Source organism: Artemia sp. Qi Xiang Cuo, chromosome 1 (genome assembly GCF_049724085.1).
Source record: "Artemia sp. Qi Xiang Cuo chromosome 1, ASM4972408v1, whole genome shotgun sequence".
Classification (NCBI taxonomy): Eukaryota; Metazoa; Arthropoda; class Branchiopoda; order Anostraca; family Artemiidae; genus Artemia; species Artemia sp. Qi Xiang Cuo.
In genome coordinates this window covers 285,119-312,577 of record NC_142794.1, presented here as the reverse complement: position 1 = coordinate 312,577, position 27,459 = coordinate 285,119, and the positions used below count along the sequence as shown (strand labels likewise).

Genomic DNA, 27,459 nt, shown 5'->3' with positions numbered 1-27,459 from the left:
ATAGTGCGAATATATCTTGATGAGTATTTTTAAAAAAGTAGAGAGTAGTTTTTTGTTTTTTTTTTTCTTTATTATTGTGGAGAGTACTGTAATTTGCTAAGCTTCTATGTTTTTTGTGCACAAGGCCACATTTTGGCTTGAAATACACGTTATCTTATCTTATCTTATGCTGTTTAATAGACATAGTTAAGATGAAGTCAATGTTTATATCTAGGACCGCGTTTTTCAGGAGCGTAACTCGAGCCTGGAAGGAATTGGGAGAGCTCAGCCCCCAGCAGTGTAGTTATTTGAAACCGAATTAGCTGACGGTATTAGTATAGCATTCACGTTCATGAAGTAGCCTTGGGGAATGCAAGTAGCTCATCTGCCCATATTAGGATGTATCCATTTAATACACTACACTTGTCAAAAAGCTCGTGGTGGCTAACGGTAAGTAAGGAGCGACTAGACGGAATAGTAACCGACACTCCAAAAGACAAAATTTTAACTGCAAGAGCTACAAAAAAAAAAAAAAAAAAATGGTGATTCCAAATATATAAGATTTCTTAAATTTAATGTACCCATAAAAAGCAACAAGCCTTATAAAATTTGTCTGTCTTCGTAAAAGAGGTGATACATCCCCTTAAAGTGAAAGGATCTTTATGAAAACTGAATCATCAGATTCAGCGTATCAGAGAACCCTACTACAGTTTTCAAGCTCCCATTCGGAAAAATGTGGAATTTTGTGTTTTTGCCAGAACAAAATATCAAAGATGTATGCTAATTTTTTGTTGTTCTTTTCAAGGGTGATCACATCAAACCAATGTTCGTAGAAGGTCAGAATAGGGCTCATTTGAACCGAGATAAAAAGTTTTAGTACCCTTTGTAAGTAAAAAAAATTGGAGAGCGACTAATTTGTCTAGCCCCCTCCTCTCCCACGCCCTTATCACTAAATTCGTCTGATCAATATTTTGAGATAGCCATTTTTTTCAGCATAGTTGAAAAGCCCATTAACTAGTAGAACTGGGACCTTTATTTAATATTTTTTTTGGTTCACGAAAAATATTTCAATTCTGTTCTGAAAGAGACACGAGCCGAATAATCCCATTCGGTCGAACCACAAGCAATGCTTATTCCATATTAAAACGTTTTCCAATCAAGGCATTGATCACTGCAATGTGTTAAGAAACCAAAAGAAAATTTACCAAAAAAACTACATAGATTCTAGGCATCTCTAAAATACTTAGAAGAATGTTAAAGCGGAACAAAATTTTAATTTATGGACGGGAGAAACAAATGTCAATTCTGATCTGGAAGAAAAGTGAACCAGTTTTTTACTTATACGAAGACGATTTCTCTTAATAACCAATACATCAAGCATTGCAATGAGAAACTAGATCAAAAAGAGACATTTTATTATAGAAAAAAACACATACAATGTTCTAAATTCTATAAGGATAAAAAATATTATTAAGAGTAATTTCCAAGTCAAGGTCAATATTTATTAATTCCCAAGATCTGTTCCACTTCCGCCCGTTTTTGCTGTATTTTTGAATAAAAGTATCTGCAAATGGCTTCAGATGTTCAACTTTGCTCATAGAAATCAGCATGTCTCTCCTCCTCTGGATTGCCACTTACGTCCCTCATAGTCTAAATGCAAAGAAAGCAAAGATTCATCAAAAGATTCAGAGTTGTCAATGTATATCGTTGCTTTTACAGAGACACGCTCCGAAATGGAACAAACGGTCGCGATTGAGGATTTTTTTTTTTTCAATTGTTGTTTTCTTAGTTGTAAGACGTTATTGCGTTAAAAGTGGCGAATATACTTTACTGATAACTTGATTTTGAAACAAATTATTCGGTATATTTACCCTATAATTATATTTATACAGCAAAATGCGCTCAATATAATTTTGAAAGGTCATGTGTTATTCTTATGCTGGAATAATTCCTATGTAATTCGCTTCAGTTCATTAAATGAAATTTCTCCATCCAAAGATATTATCGAAGACTAGAAAGATTCATCAGTTTGAGGCTTTTATTCAAAGGTGAACCAAATATTGCAAATTGGTAAATTTATACATTTTCATCCAATCTAGTAGAAAATTCGAATACGAAACTCTATGCCCTTTTTTATGCCTTTTCCAAAGATGATTATCACTTCCAGGGCAAATTCTTTTTTGAGCCCATAATAGGACCCCAAAAGGTAACTTATTACCTTTGTCTATAGTTGTAAAGACTATGATGTAAAGTTAAAATAATAGTTACAAAAATAATTAGTAATAAAAATTATTATTATAATTAGTAATTGATTTTAAATGAGCCCTTAAACAACTCTCTATGACACTTTATAGCGTCCAAAGAAAGTAAAAGAGGTTAAAGGTCCAATAACAAAAAACGTTAATTTTGCAAAGGCGCTAATTCTAATTTAAGGTCATTTAAAATTTTTAAGGGATTGATTGATGAAAATGAAGCAATGATAAATGTGATTAGAAAACTAGTGAAAGTGAGAATCGCAACAGCTAAAGAAAAAGGCATAGAAAAACGACAGCGACAATCACATTGAACTGTAAACGGAATTTTGAATGGTGCTCAATGGTTGGAAACTGGAAAAGACGTATTAATTTAAACTCCCCGAGCAAAAGGGGTGGGAAAACTTTCTGAGGTAAAGATGAACCAAAATGGACAATGAAATCTACGGAACCACAGAGAAAAAGAAAATCACAGAGAAAAGTAGAAGAAAAAGTAAAGAAAAAAAATCACAAAGAAAAAAAGAAGTGGAACAAAAAGAAAAGAAGAGAAAAAGTGGACAACTCAATGCTAACCAATCAATGCAAAAACGTGATTCTCCTTGTTGTTCAAGTTGAGGGCTCTAAGGTTCCTGTTTAGAGTGTTCAATAATGGTGATTTCAGAGCTGTACTTTCTGTTTTATTATGATGCCGTTTTCAAGGGGTTTTAAGCTCTTTTTAGAAATTCCTGCAAATTTGTTTTCAAAATAACATTTTACTATTAATAATAATTTAAATAGTATTGCCATTCCTGAACCAGCTATAAATGGCGATTTTTTCTCAATAAATTTTTTTAGACACGCATTTTTAAACTTTTGGTTACTATGGGCTGTTTTGAGCTCCTATAAGGGTTCAAAAAAGAATTTGCGCCAGAGAAATCGCAAAAATCAAAGAAGGCAGAGTGTCCTGAGTCCAAACCCGGGAAGTTTAGGGTCGGCATGGAGACCATAACCTATAGCAACACCAAAGCCACCGCAAGAAAATAAAGAAGTTAGAGGCATTAGCGCACTCTTACCATCAGCTACGGTAAACATGGTACTGGAAAGTGCAAAGATAAATGCTAAGAAAGGAGGTGGAGCTAAAACAAAACCCGAACCCAACAAAAGAAGCGGCAGAAAGTGGGCCAGCGACCAAAGAAGCAGAGAGACACGGCAATTCAGAAGCAGGAGCAAGCAAACAAGTAGCAGAAAACCAAAAGAGGAGTTTGAGACCACCAACCAAGACCCAACAAGACCAAGTGAAAGAAGGAGCAATAAACCAAAATGTACCGTCACCGAAGAAAACCCTTAGTCAGTCACCGAAGATAACCCTTAGTCAGGCATCTCTTGGTAGCAAGGGGTGTAACCAATCAAAGGAGAGAAAAACGGAAGGATAATGTATCGGGAAGGTAACAGGAAACGGAGGGAAAAAGAGGATATATGTGAAAAGGAAGAAAAGTTTTTTTCTTTTTTTCTTTTTTTAAGTAATTAAATGCGAATAGCTTCATTAAACGTAAATGGATCAAAACAAGCAAAACGACAGACATTCATTTGAGAACTTATGACAAAACGGAATATAGATGTAGTGTATCTATAAGAAGTTCAATCGGAAAAAGTTTAAAATCCAAAAAAGTTACCAGTGTGTTCATCGAGGGATCGAGCCAGACGTTGGTTTCCTTTTAAAAGAAAGTGTACAGTGTGATCAAGGAAGCATGCGTTTTGAAGATGATGGAAGCATTTGTAGTTTGCGTTGTGGGTCATTGGTGATAGTAAATGTCCGCCTACCGTCACGAACCGGTAACTTCACACAACAGGAGAGTACCATTCGTTTTGTGAAGAAAATTTGATAATGTTGGGGGATTTTAATTGTATAGTGTCCAAAGCGGATGCCTTAGGAAGGATGGAAAAGTAGCTAGAAGAAGATGCAGTGAAGGTTTGAAGGCGATAAAGTGTTTGGAATTTGAAAGATGTGTGGGTTCATTTTGGGAAAGGGTCTAGATTCACCCGAATGGATAACCGAGGATCAAGCAGAATAGACCAGATTTATGTGAAGCAAAATCTGTTAACGGAAGCGATTAGTGTACAGAACGAACTCGTATCTTTCTCTGACCACACTGCTCTGGTAATGGATATGGGAACCAACACAAACCGAGAAAAATTTATAAAGAACAATTGGAAACTGAATCCTTCAACACTAAAGGGCCCACTGAAAGAGCAGCTGAGAGCCACCAGTATTCGAACTTGGATGTATGATTTTATAGATGGAACAGAGCCAGTGCAATTTTGGAAAGTCCTAAAGCAAAAAGTAAAATCAAATGTACAAACCTGGGAAAAAGAATCAAAGAAGGGAGAGTAAAGCACATAAAAGACATCTTTAGAGTATTAAAACAACTGAAGGAAGAGATTGACGAGGGGATGGAGGTGTGGTACGAGTTTAAAGAGGTTAAAGATGAATATAGAAAGATTGAAGAAAAAGACTTTGAGATTTGGAAATTGAAGAATAGATTGGGTGAAGAAGAGAATGCAGAACAAATATATCTAGCAATGAAAATTAAGGCAAAAAAGAAGAGAGAAAATAATAGAATTAGGGGATTAAGAAATAAGCAGGGAGAATTTGTGGAAAATGAAGAGGAGATACAAAAAATAGTGGAAGATTTTTTTAAGCAAATTTACACATTGCCAGATCAAGAACAAGATTGCAGAATGGATTCCTTGGCAGATTTTGAACCAGTTAGGAATGTAAAGACCGAAGAGAATGACTTGATACTTCAGGAGGTAACCCGGCTGGAAACTGAAAAAATAATAAGAGGAATGAAAAATGGCAAATCACCTGGGGTGGATGGAGTTGGATACGAATTTTATAAAGATTTTTTTTCCAGAAATCGGGTGGTTTCCAGAGATCTCTTTACTTTGGTGGTGAGAAGCTATGTTGAACAAGGATATCTAGAGGATGATGTGGGCATGATATCTCTCCATTTTAAAGGAGGCGATAGAATGGACCTTCAAAACTGGAGGCCTATATCTGTTTCAAACAGTGACTACAGAATAACGTCCAAATTTTTTACTAAGAGAATGGAGAAGGTGGTGTTTGGAATCCTGGGAGGATATCAGTTTGGTGGTATTCGAGGAAAGAAGGCCCAGCATATTCTCAACGCGCTGCATGACTTGTTGGTACGCAGAGACGACGAAATGGTAAAAAATAAGGCGTTTTCCGTAATTGGCTTTCCTACTGTGTATGGATGTTGTCAAAGCATATGACTCGGTTATAAGGTCGATATTGAGGATACTGATGAACGAAAATTTTGGATTTGATCAACGGTTTGTGAAGTGGTATGAAAGTTTAAATAAGAGCCCGATGGCGATTGTGAACATAAATGGTTACACTAGTGGAAGGCTGAAGCTTGAAAGGGCAGTGCGACAAGGGGATCCGAGTGCCCCTTTTTTAGTCGAACTTTATATAGATCCACTTTTCAAGCATGTTGAACGGCGGATACAGGGGATTGCCAATACGACGAATATCTCCTTGAAATCACTCGATTTTGTAGATGATGAGGTCTTCCTCCCTCGGAGTGTGGCTGATTTGATGGAAGTGGTGAGAGGACTAATGTGGTATGAGGAGCATTTCTTGGTAAAAAATACACAGAAAAAAGAGCCAGTTACTAAACATAGGTGAGTTTGCACCGTTAGATGATAGCGTCTGGATCGAGGAGGCTCAGTCAGTGAAAGTATTGGGTGCACTTTTTGAAAGAACGGTTAATGTGGAAAATGTGAGGGAAGAGCGTGTGCAAAAGATTGAGGGGTCGCTCGTAGCCCATAAAACAAGACACTTCGGGTCAGTATTTGAGAGAGCAGTGCATGTATGTAAAAATGTATGCTTTCCCACTGCTATTTTTCTGGGACCAGCTTTTAATTCTAAAGAAAAGTATGCTAAAAAGGTAGAAAGGAGCATTTGGCATATTGTTTGGAGGGGATAGATGGAAAAGCTAAGTATGAAAATGTTGTATGTGCTCTGAGAAGAGGGGGGTCTTAATGTTATAAATTTTCGAAAGATGTGTAAGTCTCTGAGAATTAGAAACGTCTGTGAGATGATCTGTAGTAAATCGATCGACGGTGAAATAATAAGAGGATGGGCCTTACCAGTGATAAATACTGAGGAGGATAAACTAGCAAAACAAAAAATGATCAGGGATGTGCCAGAGAAACTCCATGAAGTAATATGGAGTATTCGAGAAATGAAAAATCAAGGCTTGCTGAGTGATCAGGTGAAAAATGCCGAAAGGAAAAAGATAGTGAATGGATATTTAGAGAAAACAGAAGAAGTGGGTTTTCACGTGAAAACAAAACCACCATTTATGAATTTTAACCTATCGTTTGAGAAAATGCATAGTGTACCGTTCAGTCAGTCTATAAAGGAATTTGTGTTTCTGTTTATTCATGAGATACTGCCACATCAATATTAATTAAGTTGTTTTAACCCAGATGAAGGTACAAATTGCAAGCTTCGCAACAAAATAGCGATAAATGACCTGAAGCACGAATTTTTTAATTGTAAATGTAATGAAGGAATTGTAGATAAGTGTTTTAGTACCTGAAGAGATCGTGGAGTAATTTGGAATACGGAGGAAGATAAGAAAAGGTTGATTAAACTGAATGTAGAAATCCCTGGAAATGAGAGGAGAGAGAGAGCTGTGGTGTTGATTGTGATGAAACTATGTGAATATGTATGAAAAGAAGGAAGAAGAGAAAAGGGATTGAGTTAAGAAGGTTTGGTTATGGTTGCAGGAGAATGATAGCGCAATCAAGTAAACCTGAAAGGTGGAAGGAACGAGTGGATATTGAGTGGATGGAGTTGTTGGTTGGAGAGTTTATTGGAAAGATGTAGCTTATGTTTGAGGAGATATGTTGTAAGTGTGTGTTTCAGTGTAAGTAGAAATGGGTAAAACAGCATTGCCAGTTTTGTAATTTTGTTTTTGTTCTGTTTATGGAGTTAAATAGTAGCCGAAGTATAGTTAAAAGGGAAAAATGAAAAGATAAGGGTGAAGAATCATTATAACTTTCTTTGAGGTCTTTGCAATTTGTAAATATGTTGGTGTATTTTTTTAAATAAAGTTATACTGATAGATAATCTGGTTTACTAGTTTTATTATTATTAATTTAATTAGTTTATTTTAAATTTTTTTATTATTATTTTTTGTTTTATAGGAGACACGTAGGGTCACTACCCGGAAGAGTTTAGAGGTATGGTAAGAAATAGCCATCGTATGAAGGGCTTCCTGTTGGGAGAGGGCGCCCTTTTCCATGGGAATGACAAATTTTTGTCTGTTTTTGGAAGGTTTTTGTAGTATAGGGTGACTTGAAGCATGTCCAGTTCGGCTACTATTCAATAAAAAAAAGAGTAGGTGACGTCTAAAGTTAAAATTAGATGTATTTTGAATTTAAAATTTGTCTTCACTGAGAGGAGAGGAGGTGGGTTTAATTGAAAAAAAAAGCGCTAGTAGCGATTATTACATTTGGGAAGAGCATAAAAAGGCATAAAGCAATGCATTTACTTTCCTCCTAGCTAAATTATATGAAAAAGTATAAATTTATCTATAGCCTCCCGTCTCTCTTACGTCTAAAGGTAGCTGATATTTTCAAAAGTTTTGAAATAATTGCCAAAAACTATTGGCTAAGCTGTACTCAAAAGGAAGGATCAGCAGAGCAATTTATGTTCAATCAATTACCAATAGATCGTCCTAATTTACATTATCCTCCTGGCCCTCCCTTTTAGAGTAGCTTAAAAACCAATTTTTGGTATTTACATCAAACGCTTGAAAATGTCAGATAGGACCTTAAGGCGTTTGGGATTTGTGTTTGTGTGTGTTCGACTCCGTTCCTACTCTGTATCTCTATTCCTTCTATATTTGGTAGTTTTGTTAATTTCGATGTATTAAACCTACCCCCATTATTCCATCAGTCACTATCTTATGGCCTATTTTCGTTTGAAGGGAATTAGTTTGTACTTGCTTGAAAGAAGATTTAGAGTATGCGGGGTAAATACTTTATTTTCTGATAAAAACCTGTTCGACCTTGTGAGTGATTTCCCTATGGACATTTATTTGAAAATTCTTTTTTAGTTTTATAGTCGAATTATCTTTTACTGGCTTTTATTGACAGTTACTAATTTCCTTGGAGATATTCTTCTTTACTCACTATTGCCAGAGCGTGGCTGCCGACGGGTGATTTGTTTTAGGGGAATTTCAAAATTCAGCCAAACAGCTGGTCAATTCAACACGCCGCATTCTCTTTGTGAGCTGTATTTTCCCTACGCAGACCACAGATCACGAATCCGAATCAAACTGACCCAGCTCTAAATAGGTACACAGGATGGCTGGCCTCCGCCCACCATTGCACTTCCTGGCTGAAGAACCATGAAACTGAGATCAGCACTGCCGGTAGGAACTATAATGTCCAATGCCGTATTCTTCACCTTTTTTGCAACACATGCGGCTTGCATGCGTTGCAAAAAACAAAAAACAAAACAAAAAAACACACAGAGGAGCTCTCATTTCGTTACGCGAATTCCTCCCCCCCCCCCCCCAGAAGGCGTCAAAACAGTATCTATCGTCTTTTGTTCCGTACTTTGTGAAGCACAATGATGAGCTTGTCGAAAATGCTTTTTAAAGTTTTGAAGCTCATTTTTATTATCTATTTCATTTTACTGCGTGTTAATACTATTTCTGATTCATATTTCAAATATGAAAAAGAGGACGTTTAATACTGTTAAAGTTTTACGAATAATGAGGAACTTCATGTACCAGTGATTTTGTTATGCCATTACCAAAATTAAACATAGTTTAATCTTTCTAACAAATAGATGAGTCATTCTTATTTTAATATGGTTTATATCTATGGTAGACATATAAAATATGGTACTGACTTTTCCTTGTGAGAACTTTTCATAAATTTTGAACAGCATTTTCTACATCGAAGTTTGAACAATATTTCAGAAAGCATTAGCTCAGTCAAGAGCCTGCAAGCATACTCCTATTCAAACAACCAAGAATCAAATTATTGTAAAAAATGATAAGCTACAATATGAAACTGAGAGAATAGGATACATAGAGGCCTAGTGCCAAGACGAACAGTCTCCTTTCTATCACAAGAAACTCAATGCATCTATAATACCCTACATAATGGCTATTGCAGGTATTTTAAATCCTATAGGATTCATTATTAAAAAAAAAAAAAAAAAAATCGGACCTAACAAGAAGGGCCTTAATTGTCGTTTTTATTTGCTTTAGGAGCACATATTTGAAACTTATACCGAATCTTTAAAATCACAATCAAAAAGAAATTTACATATCATCAATTTCTTAGTATCACAAATTTACATCAAACATTACAAATCGAATTATCAGCTACAATATGATAAGAGAATGTACCCTCCCCCCCACATACATGGGTTTTAATCGGACGGAAATTTTAATTGTTTACTTTTTCTTATTTCGATCTTCCCAGTTCTTCGATGGTTTTGGAGCCTTTTTTTTTGAAAATTCCATAAATTCGTTTTTGTCATTGCTTTGAAGTTTGACAAGGATAATAGCAACCATTTCTGAATAATCGTTATACGGATATTCTTTTAAATTTGAAAATTTTTCAAATGTAAACAGTTTTTTTTAAATTCAGTTACTATTAGCTGTCAAAAGCCGGCAAGCACATTCCTATTCGAACAACCAGGAATCAAATTATGGTACTTGCATGATATACCCCCTGTCCAATATTCTTCTAATATGTTACTCTGACGCTCAATCCTAATGAAATATACCAAAGTAAGATAAAAATATAATACTTTAGAAACAAATTTGGGCATTCCTAATGTGTTAGGTGCAATTATTCTGCATGTTATATGTTCTGCATATTATGTTCCGCATATTATATTCTGCATATTATATGTAGTAAGAATTGTTTCCTAATTTCACACTGTCCTAATACTTTACACACACACACCCCTCTTAATGTGCAAATATATAGCCCAAATTATATATTTTCCATCAATTCTGTCACTTCTCTTTGTCTCGTCACACGCTAAGCTGAAATAAACAAATGAAAAAAAAACAACAAAAAAACAAAAAAAAAACGGTCCTATAATACGCCAATGAATTAACAACTTGAGTGGTAGGGGGTTTATCATACAAGTACGCAAATTATTATTAGAATTGATTAGCTACAATATAAAAATGAACAATCTTACCTTGAGATCTCTAGACTGTGACATGAGCCACTTGTATATAAACTGTTGTGGATCTTTGGAGAAGCTCAAGAAGAATTCTCTTGATGTTTTCAACTGATTTATAGAATCAACAGTCTCGTGAATCTTATTAACCAGGTTCTAAAAAAAAACCAGGCAGTTAATCAATAAATTTAATAACAGGAAACACAAAATTATTAGAGGAAATAATCCTTAGAGGACGCTGACTTGATTGTCTTTTAGAGACAGGAATAGATTGAGATAAAATGGTCATAATCCTATCTTATATAAAAATTAAAAGTCTACCTTATAGATTTAATTTGTTATCAGTGCTTTCAATATCCTAATTTTTTTAAGATCCCCCTGACTTCCAAAAAAAGAAAATTGGTTCTCTGAAATCTCCCTGAAAATCAACTTTCTTAAATAAACGAACGCGAGCACAAAATGAAAAATCGTCAATTTTAGAGGAGATTCCGGAAAAAGCAATTGTCTTTTGCGGATTTCAGGGAAACCTAAAAAAAACACTCGGGGATAATGTAAACACTGTCTTTTATCAAATGTCCTAAGGAAATGAGCTAAATTTAGAAATGAGAATGATTATTTTATCATCTTTCTTTGTGGTCCAAGTGGACGGGAATAAACTAGAAATCTACGATTTAGCCTCTCAAAACACAAAGATCCGCGCCAAAAAAGTTGTAACTCCGTGAATAAAGCCTACATCCTTTTAAAATTTAGTAATGTCAAACCTATAGGAATTTAATTATACTTTACAGACGCCAATATTATGCAGCCTCTCTCTCTCTCTCTTTTAGCACTTACTACTTCGAATTTTTGTTGTTGCTGATTTCTGCATCCCTTTGCTTCATTTGCTTTTATTTACTCATTTTTTTTTTATTACTGACGTTCTTATTTTAAAGCTACTGTATTAAAGGACAAAACCCCGCTTCACCGACTTTCTGTCACTTCCCTTCATACACTAAGACCGGCAAATTAGGCCTTCTGCCCTCACACATAGCCCTTGCTTTTTTCAGGCGGGGACTGGGACCTCCCTTCACTGGGCTGAGCTCAGCCCCCACAAAACCTCCCCTTGTTTGGGTTTCGTCATTGGAAAAATACTTTTTTTCGAACTTTCTTTGCCTTTTCTACTCAGGACACTAGCTGAGTTTCTAATCTTTCCCCTACTAGCATCGTTCAATCATACCCTTAAAAGCCAAGTTTTAAATAATCATGATCTTAATTCGTATTAAATTCTGTTTCTTATGTAGGATTACAATTTAATGTATACGTTTGTCAGTTTTCTGACTATTCATAATTTGTGTTTAACGTTTTTTTGTTTCACTGTGTTTTGTGTGTGTTTTGTTTACTGTATTCTTTATTTTTGTTTAATTGTGATTAACTTTCGGCAAAAAAATATTCACTGTCCATTCTTCAAACTAAACAAGATTTGACCATTTCAGTATAAAAACAGAGCAAAGAGAATGAGAAGGAAAAAAATATAGAGCGACAAAAGGAAAACCAAAAAAAGCTTAGACAGAGAGAAGAAAGCAAAACATATTTTTATATTTTGTAGAGAGCCAATTGCAAAATAGACACAATGCAGTTTAACCCTACACTGAGGATAGGGTTGTAAGTTATTTTATGAGGGCAAATACGGATTTTATTGAATGGGTGGTCGTATGGGGCTCATTAGATTTGAAATTGGAAGTTACAGTGCCCTTTTTAAGAGCATAAGTGATATGAGAGCAAACAGCCTCCCCCCTCATGCAAGCTCAGCATTTGCTTTACCACCTCCCATCAAAATTTGGAGATAACAATTCTGGCCATTGGAGTTGAAGGTTTCGGAAATTATGTGTGTGAGGAAGACACCCCCTCCCTCCCCCTTACAGCCCTCAGGGCAAGGGTTTAAGTTATGCCCTTGGGGCATATAATGTTCTTATAAAAAGGTTGGTTGTATATACTTTGAAGGGGACTCATTGGATTCGTAATCATAATTTCTAGTGCCATTTTTAAGAGTCAAAGTAATCAGAGCGTAGCGTCAAAGTAAGAGTCAAAGCAATCTCCTCTTTATTGTTTGTTAGTATAATATTTATTCCAAAAATAAATCCTATAAATCTCTTTGACAAAAAAGAAGAAAAAATAAGAGCATAAGTAGAGAAAACATAAACAAAAAGAAAAAAAAATCGCGAAGGACAAATATCAACGAGGTAAATTGTCAGCCAGCAAAACAAAGCGGAGAAAATGAAAGCACAAATTCAGTAAGGATCCCAACGGAGTCGTCTTCAATGCTAAGAGAATACAAAGAAAAACAAATCGGACTAAATTTAAAAAAAAATAGTACAAGAGACAACTCCTAAAATCAATAAAAAGCTACAAATACTAATTGAAATATACTTATAAAATACCACTAATAAGAACTAACTGCAGTACCAGGTCACCTGGGGCCAAGACAGCTGTGTTCCTCCTCCATTTAAACCTATTCAAAGCCTCCCTCTTTATATCCTCCCAAGAAGTTCCTGTTTCCCTTAAAACTCTCCCTAAGACATCCTTCCACCTCATTCGGGGACAATCTGCTTTTCGTTTGGCCCAAGATGGTTGGATGACAAGGACCATCTTTGGCAATCCTTCATCCGTCGTCTGCAGAACGTATCCTAGCCATCTCAACCTTTCTCTCATCATAGCCCTAGAAATCTGGATTGAACCCTCTAAGGCAAAAAACTCCTTAGTCCTAAAAACTCTAAGAAACAATTTTGTTTTATCTAAGATTCAAACTTAAGTTACCCCAGACGCAGGCGTATCTCAAACAGCTTACTGTCTGAGATACAGTCAGTCAGTCGGGAACCCAAAACAATCCGTCGGTGATTTCTCTGGAAAACATCAAGAAAATCCTCCGTTTCTAGAAGCACCCTCGCATCAGAACCGTATTTAACCACTATCATCAATGTAGCTTCCCATATTCTAATCTTGGTTCATTGACTTATCATTCTATTCTTCCGAATTTTTTTAAACAGTAAAAAACACCATGGGCTTTGACTATTCTACTTTTAATATACACCACTTCACTTTACTAATAAACTTTACTTTTCACTGCACAAACCGTCTTTACTATCAATACGATCTAGGTAAGTGAAGCTGTCAACTTAAATACAACTACTACTACTACTAACAACTCATCGCAGCACCAAGCCGCCTGAGGCCAACAAAGCTACGCACGCTCCTCCTCCACCCCAATCTATTCAAAACTTCCCTTTTTACCCCCGCCCACGAAGTTCCCATTTCCTTTAGATCCTTCTTTATGGCGTCATCCCGCCCCAGACGAGGACGACCAGCTTTCCGTTTAGCCCTAGATGGTTGGCCAAAAAGAACAATCTTCGGCAATCTGTCAACCTTCATCCGCACAACATACCCTAACCACCTCAACCTTTCTTTCATTATAGATCTAGAAAGCGGTATTGAACCATATTTTTCGTATAGCCTATTGTTTGAAATACGGTCAGTCAGCCGGGTACCCAGAACAATCCTTAAGCAATTTCTCTGGAAAACATCTCGCAAATCTTCATCCGCTTTTCGGAGCGTCCATGCTTCAGAGCCATATTTGACCACTGTCATCACTGTAGCTTCTAAGATTCTAATCTTGGTTTGCAGACTTATCTTCCTATTCTTCCAGACTTTTTTTAACTGTGAAAAAACACCCTGAGCCTTGGCTATTCTATTTTTAACATCTTCACTGCTCCCACTATCTTTACTAATAATACTACCAAGGTAAGTGAAGCTGCCCACCTGATCAATCTTTTCAGTACCCAACGTCACCTTTTCATCTTCACTTATTCCTAGCCTTAGTGACTTAGTTTTCTTAACATTAATTTTTAAACCTATTCTAGCACCCTGAACTCGCAAAACCTCTAAAACTTCATTCATTTTGCTCACACTTTCATCTAGGATGCTTAAATCATCAGCATAATCCAAGTCCAGGAGACTTTTCCTCCCCATTTGATTCCGTGATTTCCCATTACCCTTCCTGTGCTCCTTAAAACAAATTCCATAAAAATAATCCACATAAAGGGGGTTAGACGAAAGCTTAATTACTGATTTAATACAAAACCAGCAGCTAACATCATTTCCTACATTAACCGCAGCAGTATTATTCTCGTACATAGCACTTATCACTTTCATGTATTTGTCTGGTATACCATACAAGGATAAAACCTTTACTAAAGCTCCTCTATCAACAGAATCGAACGCTTGCTCATAATCTATAAAACTGAGGACCAAAGGTGTTTGAAAACTAAGGCACTTCTCAATTATTAACCTAAGAGTGAAAATTTCGTCAACACATCCTCTACCTTTTCTAAAAGCGCACTGCCTTGTCTTAAAACTTTGTCTACGTCATCTCTCAGTCTAAAAAGTATCATATTACTAAGCAATTTGCTATCTACAGAGACCAGACTAATGCCTCGATAATTACCACACTCACTTTTATCACCTTTCTTATAAAGTGGCTTAATTAAGGTTTGCTAAAATCGTTAGGTACTTCCCCTTTTTCAAAAATAATATTCATAATCTTCGATAACTTATTTCTAAACTAACAGCAACAATATTTAAGAAACTCATTTACCACCCTATCAGCACCTGGAGCCTTATCATTTTTTAATCCCTTTAGTACTGTCGCTAATTCTTCCTCACAAAATAAATCTTCCTTCACATCCAAAGTATCAAAAACTTTTTCATTTTATTCTATATTTTTTCCTGCAGCTTTTTATCTGATAAGCCAATTCTCAAAATGTTCGACCCATCTCGCTATAGCTTTTTCCTTATCGCTAATTGCCATCACATTCCTATCTTTAACTGGGACAAGTCCGGATTGACAACTACCTCTCAATTTGTTAACGTGCCAGTACAATATTTTGCTATTATGACGTCTAGCTGCATCTTCTAAATCCTCGTCAATTTTATCCATGGCCTCCACTTCACACCCCCTTAGCTCATATTTCAATGCTTTCTCCACTTTCTTTACATTTCTTTTGTTTTCATACGATCTATCACTCAGATAATTCTTGTGCAAGTCCCTTCTCCTTTCTATTAAACATAGAGCTTTTTCACTAATATTCTTAGCTGCAGTTCTAGCTTACTTCACTAAGACACCTTCAGCAACTTCACAAATTATTTTTGTAAAATTATTCCAACCATCTTCCACATTATCAAATTTTAAACTCTCAAGTTTAGTATTCAACTGTTCCGGGAAATTTTCTCTCAGATTCTCATCCTGGAGTCTACCAACATCATAACTTCCCGGGAGGTAGTTACCCTTCCGATATTTCAGCTTTAAATTAACCCTTGACACTACTAGATGGTGATCTTTACTTTTAACATCAATAACAGCACTCCTATATACCCTAGTATCTTGTATGGATCCTGCCAGTCTTCGGTTTACTATAACATAATCAATAAGGTTTGCTGTCTTACCATCATGTGAATACCATGTTAGCTTATGAGCCATTTTATGACCGAACACCGTATTGGTTATAACTAGATTGTTATACCTACAAAATTGCAAAAGTTTGTATGTATCCATTACTGTATCCATTACTGTTTTCTTTTCCTACACCAAATTTACCTAAGCTGGGATACCATCTATCCTTATTTCTACCAACCTGGGCGTTAAAATCTCCCAGTAATAACATCATATTTCTACCTGGGACCTTATCTATTTGCTCCTGTAACTTTAAGTAAAATTCATCTGAGTCACCAGTATCTCCCTCAGTCGGTTCTACAGGGGCGTATACTACTATAACTGATACCCTGAGTTTTCTAGTCATAAAATGAGTAATTAGTATTCTATTATTAATACCTTCCCAGCCTAAACAAGACTTAGCAGATTCTTTATTCATCATGAGCCCTATTCACTTTATATGTACCACATCCTTACTGCCTGAGTAAACGAATTTTATATCATATAATTTCATGTCTCCTACCCCTGGCATGTGAGTTTCTGGAGTTTCTTAAATTCCTAATAAGTTCAGTTCGAATCGTCTGAATTCGTCAGTTAAAATGTCGATACTATAGTCATTTTTTAATGTCGTATCATTCCAAGTTCCAATTTTCATGTTCTTTAAATCATTGAAATTATTTTCGCCTCAGGAAAAGCAATGATCCCGGATACCAGTGCAGGACAAGATCACATATCTTCTCAAGTCTACACTGAAGTTCTTAAGCCGTCTTAAACCCTGACAACAAAAAGTCCCTGGGACCTCTATGAATGGGGGCTTTGTGCAATTCTGGGCCCATCTTGGTCAAAACATGGTTTTCAGCACTTGGCGATGCTCTTCTATCAACAACAGTCAGAATCCTGCACATACAGTCTCAAGCCTATTACATCCGACTCCTTATATATTCATGCCTACAAATATTATGCTACTACGGGGAGGCAACCCGTAATAGATAAATCAGCTAGGAAGAGGTTTTTCAGCCCAAAGACGCCCATCAAAACATACAAATCCCAGAAGAATTGTCCATTAGTCAGAATCCCGTGCGAATGCTGTGTCGTTTACTAGGCTATAATGTCCTCGAGGGGCGCCACTCCTCAAGTGGGAATAGAGTTGACCGCAAGGTCCCCAGTCTTGCAGGTACCCCGAATAGGTCGAGGCAGCCCTTTGCAGAGGCCGTTGTCCATAGATCTGGATCTTACGCCCTGCCGCAGTTGTCCTCCTATAGAGGATCCTCCCACGATGGTGTTCTGCATCACAATGCATTTTAACCCAGTGCTGGAAGAAGATGTGCAACTCATGGAACTTGTGGAAAAACCAGCGGACTTTTTTGAGTGTACATTTTAGGGGCCTTCCTCTTCCTCTGCTTGTCTTTATGACCCCGGGCACGCGCGCCCTAGATTCTATTATGGACCCCCAGGGACAAGGTCCCCCTTGCTCCGTGCCTCCTATGGAGGTACCCTACATATCTGTAGAGCGTTCCCCTATCGCCACCTGGGGACACGCTGAATGGCCTGGGGGAGGCCAGATAAACGGATCACTTTTGTTTTCCAAAGGCCATAACTCAGTGACATATTTAATCTACTACTTATAAATATACATAACTCACTGACTAGGCCTATATAAGTTATATACAGAAATATATAAGTGACATATTTAACCTACTACTTATAAATATGTGTAACTCACTGACTAGGCCTATATAAGTTATATACAGAAATATATAACTGAGTGACATATTTAGCCTACTACTTATAAATATGTGTAACTCACTGACTAGGCATATAAGTTATATACAGAAATATATAACTCAGTGACATATTTAGCCTACTACTTAAAATATGTGTAACTCACTGACTAGGCCTATATAAGTTATATACAGAAATATATAACTCAGTGAAATATTTAGCCTACTACTTATAAATATGTGTAACTCACTGACTAGGCCTATCTAAGTTGAATACAGAAATATATAACTGAGTGACATATTTAACCTACTACTTATAAATATGTGTAACTTACTGACTAGGCCTGTATAAGTTATACACAGAAATATATAACTCAGTGACATATTTAGCCTACTACTTAAAATATGTGTAACTCACTGACTAGGCCTATATAAGTTATATACAGAAATATATAACTCAGTCACATATTTAGCCTACTACTTATAAATATGTGTAACTCACTGACTAGGCCTATCTAAGTTATATACAGAAATATATAACTGAGTGACATATTTAGCCTACTACTTATAAATATGTGTAACTCACTGACTAGGCCTATATAAGTTATATACAGAAATATATAACTGAGCATGAGCAAGTAAGCGAGCACTGAGCATGAGCACTTGTGTAATAAGCGTGCTATTAGATATTACTTAAATACATTAAATATTTATTCAAGCTGTTTATTCTAAATATTATATTAGTAATTTAAATAATCAATAATACAAAAACGAAATTAAAAAAATTAGAAATAAATTTGAAAATACTTAAAAATCAATAAAAATTTTAAGTATTTGAAAAAAAGAAGCAAAAAATAACATATAGAATACAACGAGCAATGAACACAATGAGCAATACAATTTGCTTTTCTTACAAAAAAAAATACAAAAAGGTGACCAAATCCAACGAATAAGAGAAAATTCATTAAATGCGAATTCTATCCATGGCAATTGTTACAGCCAATCAACTACTCTGCCTTGATTTATTAGACCTTATTTATTTTATTTTATATATAAATTGAAACTAATTAATTTTTTTTTAAGCCGTACAGTTAATCTCTTACTAGTAAATTGTCATCGTGACCTTAGAACCTATTTTAAAAAACAACCATAAAAATTCATTCCTTTTAAAAACTCGTTAAAAAATAAACCGTCAAAACGGACCAAAAAGTAGGAAATAGTTTTTTCTCGAAAATCTATGAATATAAGTGAAAACGAGAAACACAAACCGAATTGGGCTTTACAAAACAGATATAAAATTGATTAAGTCAGAAATGTCCAAGTAAAAAAAAGTTTTTAAGTTGAGGCAAACGATTTAGAATGATCGATCTAAGTGAAGCCAAATGCGTTTCGGACCCATTAGTTTTCACTCATTTTTGGAGATTCTTGACAAAAAATGGTTTTCTATTTCTAAATATCTAAAACGAACTAAAAAAAAACTTTTGTAATTATTTTCGACTTAAAGTTTTCTTAAGACTAAATATACAAATCTTTAGTCTTCTCTATGGCTAAAAACTCCTTAGTCTTCTCTAAAAATTTTGTTTGTCTTATCTAAGATTTGAACTTAAGTTATCTCAGCCGCATGCAAATGTTGTTACCACAACGCTATCAAATATTGTACATTAGTGTTTGTTTTAAAAGTTTTGTTGTGCCCAACCACCGGATTATTTTGTTATTTTATTTATAAAAGGGGTAGTATTCAAGAGGGGGGAATACTGGTTTTGTATTATTGCACTGTCATCGGAAGTGCATACACTGATAAAATTGGAAGTTATTGAACTTTCAGAAGTGGTCGAAAATGACTCACAAATTTAACACATTTATTTGACAAAAGTACAAAAAATATACAAGTCGGTAAGTTGAAAAAAACGAGTTAACAAAATAAGTGAAATTGTTATTACTGGATTAAGAACATTTAACCCCAATTTCTATAATGCATTACCGCAGTGGAAGCAATATCAATAATGTCTTTGGTAGCTGGTAAACCTAAAAAAAAAAAAAAAAAAGACCGAGTTGACGAGGCATAAGGCTTGTTTAGACTTATCTGATTGGAGAAATTTCCTTAGATCGAATGTTGTGTAATTATAAGAGACTACCAGTAGTTCGTCTCATCCGGCAATACAGAAACAATACGACTTCCCCCGCGAATATAAATACCTGTATTTCCTGCATACTGGCGGTAGACAGGAGAAAACTGTTCATTTGAGTCTTTAGAGTATCATCCACTTCCACGTCAATGTCATAACATGAAGTCTTCTTCAGCTCTGTCCCGTCAACACTTTAAAATGAAATAGAATAAATTAAACCCTGTTGATAGCAATAAATACAAAAAGGGTGCAGTTTCACTACAGAAAAGCCAATCGAAACAATGTAAAAAATACCTAAACTAGGCCTTTTAAAATTAGAGATTGATGGTAGTCACTCAATTCCCAACTTTGAATTAAGCCGGTTTCATTCTGTTTATCAATTTTAAAACATAAAGGCTGATTATTTAGTTCCAGAAAGTTTACTCATAGGACAGGCACATGTTTAGGATTTTTTCGTGGCTGGGGGGTGGGGGGGGGGAATAATAATAATAAAAAAAACAAATCTTATTACATATATTGAATAAGAAGTCCGATCAAATTCGTAAAACTTTGGTATTTCGGGGGGAAGGGGAGTGAGCAGGCCCCGACATCCCAGTTCTGAGTACATTCCAGATTTTCCATATATTTTAGGAACAATTTTAAAATATTAACAAGTGCGAGTACAAGGGTTTAAACTCAAGTTTTAGCCTTTTTTAAAACTTAATATTTTTAGAAAATCGAACCGAATCCACAAAACTCTGACATTCAAATTTAAAAAGGAAAATTCAAACATTTACTAAAGCTTTAAAGCGTCAGAGAATGTAACGCAAATGATTTACACTGCTTACTAGTAAATATGGTCAAATACTGTTTCGATATGTCCAGGCACTCATTTAGTTACTTATAACATTAAAAGTCCTTTGTTTCCACCGGTGCCTCTAGAGACACACAAGGAGATGCCAACCACTCCTCTTAGCTGCCTCTCGACGAAATCGTCCCATTGAGGCTCAAAGAAGGGTGAGGATGGTTCACAAATAGCTGTGATATTTTACAGGCCACCTCTACGATGGGATCTCTATGGTTGTCAAAGCAGGGCTGCATTTAGGACTCAGCAGCAATCCATTTCTAGAGCTTGCTTCTAAGAGCACGTTTCAAGAGTTTCTAAGATGTTCAACTGGATGGTTTTGGTCACTTGGAATCTAGTACATGGGTCGTTGAACAACAAAAACTTGTTGAATTGGTATATAAGAAGTTAAATGAGTTTTCATTGAATCTCAAGGAATATTTTGTTTCATAGAAGACTGACAAAGATGCAGTAATGGTTCAATTTAGGCTTTTAACATGAATGCAGCATCAAAATATTGAACTCATAGCTTGCATCTAGCAGTTTCCTATGTTCTTTATGGCAAAACTGTGAACTTCTACTGAATCACAAACGACCAAAGATGACACTGAAGAAAATTTCGATCTCGCTTTCAATGTGAATCAGTGTACGAAGACATTAAGCAAATGACCTATCAAACAAAAAGATGACCTCAAAGATACAAATCCAATAGTTCGAAGAATTTTTTGAGTCTTTCATAAACATCCTGTGAAGAATGGTAAGCTTTAAGAGAATGTTAGACCAGTGTCCCCTTAAGGGTTTTAGCACTGCTTAAGCGTGTTAGCACGCTTGATGACAGTATTTATTTGTTACAGCAAATTACCTTGTTTTGCCAGTCGTTTCAGCAATCGCAATATTTAGCAGCTTCAACCAACTGATCAACTCAACCAACAAAGTCAATTGACATAAAATCTACCTTATACTGAATACAAAGAAGCAAGCCAAAACTCAGAAGAACCTGTGATTGAACCCACGAACACAGAACACCTAATAGTTATTACATTTTAACCTGATATAACCTGAAAGAGCATTGAATAGAGGTTCGAATGGTATATTTCTTTTTTCCCATGACATTTCTGTCTTATCATTTGCATCCTTAATGCATTTGCTTCAGACAATTATGTCTTGCAATGGCTGCATAAGACAAAAAGAACTTGTGTCTTTTCATCACTTCAATAGTGTAGCATTAACACTCTTTGTTGAGAGATGACAAGGAATATCCTTTTCAGCTTCTATCAATAACACCAACAACGAGAATTACTGAATAAATATTGAATCGTCTGCATACTTAACTGACAGAAATATATTAGTGATAGTGAATACAACAGACCCAATGGAACAACAGACGAATGTCAAGAATTATAGCCCAATTAGAGAAATGTGGAAACGCACAAAACCCAGTCGGTACCATGGGAAAACCGATTGATTTTTTCCATACTACCGATCGGTTTTGGAGTTAGGAATTGTTCTAGTTTCTTTATGGTACCGACCGGTTTTACGTGTGTTGTCGAGTAATGCAGGGCTCCCACGGCGTCAATAAAGTTAATAAAGCTGTCCAAAAAGTTAATAAACTGTTTTCCTCGCATGACTGTTGACTTTATTGCTGTTAGAAAAAACTTGAAATTTATCTATCTTTTTTAAGAAAGCCCACAAAGTTCAACCAGTATCAGAAGCCGTGTGGAAAATTTCAAATAAACAACATGCAAATTAGTTTCTACAAGTAAAATAGTGTATACTTTTTAAATATTTTGCTTGATAAAAGAAACAAAAAAAAAAACGTTTGAATATTATTAAAAGGAGAAAATGCTTAAAAAGATGGTTGTCTCAGCTTTATGTCTGACTATTTCAGTTACTTTCTATGAAAAAATTGCTGTCAAGTCAAAAAAGTGAAATCCTTGTGTGAGTGGGACAAACTTTATGCTTCGCACTTTCATGAATAAGTTTATTAACTTTATTGACGCAATGGGAGCCCCGCTTAAAATGAGCAAGCATTTTTGAAAGTGGAAAGTATGTCAACTCTCGAGCACATGAAAGTTCGAGATTTGTTGATTCTTATCTAGAACCATCAGTTTTTATCCAGCATAAGTAATGTTTTGTAGGAAAACAAGACGAAAGAGGAAGATAATTGGCAAGAATTACACTTGGCTTTATCTAGCATAAGTAATGTTTTGTAGGAAAACAACACGAAAGAGGAAGATACTTGGCAAGAAATACACTTGGCTTTATCCAACATAAGTAATGTTTTGTAGGAAAACAACACGAAAGAGGAAGATACTTGGCAAGAAATACACTTGGCTTTATCCAGCATAAGTAATGTTTTGTAGGAAAACAACACGAAAGAGGAAGATACTTGGCAAGAAATACACTTGGCTTTATCCAGCATAAGTAATGTTTTGTAGGAAAACAACACGAAAGAGGAAGATACTTGGCAAGAAATACACTTGGCTTTATCCAACATAAGTAATGTTTTGTAGGAAAACAACACGAAAGAGGAAGATACTTGGCAAGAAATACACTTGGCTTTATCCAGCATAAGTAATGTTTTGTAGGAAAACAACACGAAAGAGGAAGATACTTGGCAAGAAATACACTTGGCTTTATCCAGCATAAGTAATGTTTTGTAGGGAGACAACACGAAAGAGGAAGATACTTGGCAAGAAATACACTTGGCTTTATCCAACATAAGTAATGTTTTGTAGGAAAACAACACGAAAGAGGAAGATACTTGGCAAGAAATACACTTGGCTTTATCCAGCATAAGTAATGTTTTGTAGGAAAACAACACGAAAGAGGAAGATACTTGGCAAGAAATACACTTGGCTTTATCCATCATAAGTAATGTTTTGTAGGAAAACAACACGAAAGAGGAAGATACTTGGCAAGAAATACACTTGGCTTTATCCAACATAAGTAATGTTTTGTAGGAAAACAACACGAAAGAGGAAGATACTTGGCAAGAAATACACTTTGCTTAAGAGACTTGGCGCACATAAATTCATGTTATCTGTGCTTTTTAGGGACAAATTTTGTACTTATCGTTTGAAAATTTTCCCCGTCGTACCAATCATTATTTCTCATCGGTTTTCCCATGTGTCTGAATGGACTATTAGTAAGGGAAATTCGGAATATAGTTAGGGACGACCAATAATCAGTGTAAGCATTTCAGGTAATTTTCCGACATCCACAGACCTCGTAATCATACGAAGAAGAAGAACCAAAAGTTTTTACTATTATAACAAAGCACTTTTTGGTACGAAAGTAAAGAGCAGTTATTCTCTCTGCTTCTTTTTGGTATACGTATACAATGGTCTTATAAGTTGGAGTAGAAGGGTGGTAGCAGAGAAATTGATACACTAAGAATTCTGTACCAAATTAAATTGTACACAGGTGATGAGAGCAAAGTTACTTATAATTGTAGAAAAATCCGAAACCTAAAATCTAGGTTCAATTACTTAAAATCGGAACGGGTCAAACAAAGTTATTAAATACGATTACAGTTGAAAAATAGAGAAAAAATATACTGTATTCGAAATATTTGAAAGGTTTTAAAATGAAAAAAATACTTTCATTCTGTAAGAATCTCATACCAGAAGCGAGAGCGCCATTTATCAGGAGATACCTTACAGACCTAGACGATATTACCTTTTTATGTTGTTTTCTAGTTTATGTTAACTTTTTCCTCTTGTTTTGAGAGCCTTTTGTCTGTTTCACAGGGCCTTAGTAGCAAAACCACAGTTTTTAAGTGTGGGGCCAAATATCATATATCTACTTGGAATATGGATTTATATATTATGTTAGACAGTGATTATTAATATTTGATGAAAAACATAAATAGTAAAATAGAGAATAAACAGAAAAAGAGGAAAAAGAATAACGTATGCTTAAAAGGATAGGAAAAAGGATAAAGGAGTAAAATAAACCAAAATTAGGATGGGTACAAAGTTTTTTTTTACCTTCACCGTCTTAGTTAAAAATTTTACCTGTTACTATATTTTTACATCATTTTATTTACAAATTATTTCCAAAATGTCAGAAATCAACTTTTGTTTGAACCGAAAACTTGGAAAATAATTTCGAAAATCCAAAAAATTATTTCAAAAATCATTTATTGCTTCGCATTAAATGCTATGCAGGGCGGAAGAAAAATTACAATAGCATTTGTAATTTGGCCCGGGCTCAACCAACCCTTGGACCTAGTCGAACCTCCAAGTGGAGGAAATGATCGATCTTTCTCTAACGATGAGTTGCTTATAGCCCCAGTCCGATTGCCCCCTTCCCTAAATTTTGAAAAGGACCTTTTATGGTATATTCATCTAAAAAACAACTAAGATTCTAAAAAAATAACTTTTCTGGTAACGCCATAAAAAAAAATCGAAAGTAATTCTCGCCATTATATTGATTGTTTTTTTTTAAAGTAAGAGTTGTGTAGCATGTGCTGATATTTCAAAATCAGAACTATCTATGGAAATGACTGTAGCGTCGTAATTTGAGACAACACCTCTTATTGAGCTGTCTAAATCCAATAAAAATTATGAATTATAATTTATAAATTGATGTTAGGCAACATCAGCAGCTACTTCTGTAGTTGCAACGTTGGTTGGCGTCTCATGTTGTTTCATTATCGGAAATATTTATTTATATGTGGTTGTAGTGTTGGTTGTGCGAGACGAAACTTCGTATTGAATTTGGTTTCTTAAAATTACAAAGTTGTGCAACATTAAATGCTATTTAATTAGTTGCAACATCGATTATACGAGACAATACGTCTACCAAATTCGATTTTTTCAAATTAAAACGCTGTTCGACGTCTGGTTTTGTTTCATTATCGTAATTCTTTACATACATGTGATTGGAGTGTTGGTTGTACGAGACGAAACCCCTGACTAGATTTAATTTTTTTAAAGTATAAAATTGCACAACATCAACTGCTGCTTCATTAGTTGTAACGAAACCTATAATTGGATTTGATTTCCTAAAATTAAAAAATATGCAAAGTTTTAAGTGCTGCTTCATTAGTTTCAAAGTCGGTTGTGCGAGTCGAAACGTTTTATGAGTTCGATTCACTTAAACTACAACGCACTTCGACGTCTGCTGTTGATCCATTATCCTAATCCCTTATACATATATAGTTGTAGTGTTGTTTGTGCACGACGAAACCTCTTATTAGATTTACTTTTCTAAAATTACAAAATTGCATAATATTAAGTGCTGCTTCCTTAGTTGCATCGTCAGCTATTCGAGACGAAACGCATTATTGAGTTCAACTTTCTTAAACTAAACAGCTATTCGGCGTATGTTCTTTATAGGTGTGCGATACGAAGCGTCTAATGAATGACTGACTTACCCTCAAAGTCTTGATTCTTTGTGCTTATGATTCGATAGTAAATGAAAAACAATGAACTTACTTAATCATATGGTTGATAACGATTGGATCGGGGGGATGAAGCAATGGGTTTAAACGTTGAGGTGTTTCGGCAAATTTCATCCTCGGACAGCCAAATATTTGTTCCATGTAGCGGTCACAATTAACATATTCTCTCTCGCTAGTATCCTAAAAAATAAATTAAAGGAGTATAAAGAAAGTTAAGGGGGGGGGGAAGGCTCCACAGCTCTCTCCCGAAATTTCGCAAATAATACATGCTGCAAATTTTACAATTATTCTTTTTTGCTGTTTTTGTGAGTCTACCCCATGAATTCTTACACACGTGCTTGAAATGAAGACAAACCCAGAGGGGAAAGGGGGGGAGAGGGGTTTTGTTTGAATGTTTCTAGTCTCTTATCAGAATCTATAATCTATTAATAATAGGCAATGTTTGCTTTAAACCTATTAAAATGTCTGATTATGACACACCGCTAGTTAGGTTGGTACTTATTGACTGATAATCCTTCTAATAGCTTGAAAATCCACAGATCAAGGTAAATTTTAACATCATTCTCATTGTAAATATAATGAATCCAATTGGTTACAAAACGCGTAGGCTTAAACATTCAGAGACCTCGGTAAAGAGGCAATGTATAGTATACACGTAAATAGACTCACCTTCACGAAAGTGGAAATGGTTTTGACATCTCCAAGAGGGATGGCTTGTCCAATTATCCCCTCTTCCATCCATCTACAACTACAAAAAAAAAAAAAAAAAAAAAAAAAAAAAAAAAAAAAATATTCCTTTTGTGACATTCCCACCTTTTCCTGTCTCCCGCATCATCCATACTTCTTGGCATCTTCAAGAGACATGGTTTGTCCTATTATCCTCCACCCATACATCTACTTAAGAGGCATGGTTCGTCTGATTACCCCCCCCCCATCCATCTACTTAACATTCCTTTTAGTAATTTCTCGCCCCCTAGACCCCTCTAAGAAAGTTTTTTTTTTGGGGGGGGGGGTACACTTTTTCAAGGTTGATTCTCATTTCACATCATTGCTATATAATAGTTAAATTTGATATTTGGAATATTTGATTGCCAACTATTTCAGTATAAAGACAACTGATACAATCAGAGAAAGAGAAGATGTTGCCCCATACTTGTTTTTTACAACCTTACTTTAAGCAATTACACCTCTTCCATTCCGAATTTAGGTATAACCAGACCCACAGCTTTTCTACCCAACATTAACGAATTTTTAAACTACCATTCTATGGTTCCTAAATCATTTCTAATTAGGTATGAAAATCAAACTAAATTATTTGAAAGTAATTCAGCTAAATTAGCTAATTTTTCTAGACCTTTGTCGAAACATCACTCAAAACGTCGGCCTAAAATTCGGATTTGAACTGGGCAATCAAAGTCGATCGATGAAAATCAATAATAAAAGATAGTAGCCCTTAA

General features: G+C 35.3%; 1 pseudogene; it reads right to left on the bottom strand.

Annotated features, from left to right (window-relative positions):
• Positions 1-1,379: 1,379 nt before the first annotated feature.
• LOC148955876 (brahma-associated protein of 60 kDa-like) lies at positions 1,380-26,740 on the bottom strand (annotated as a pseudogene).
• Positions 26,741-27,459: the final 719 nt, after the last annotated feature.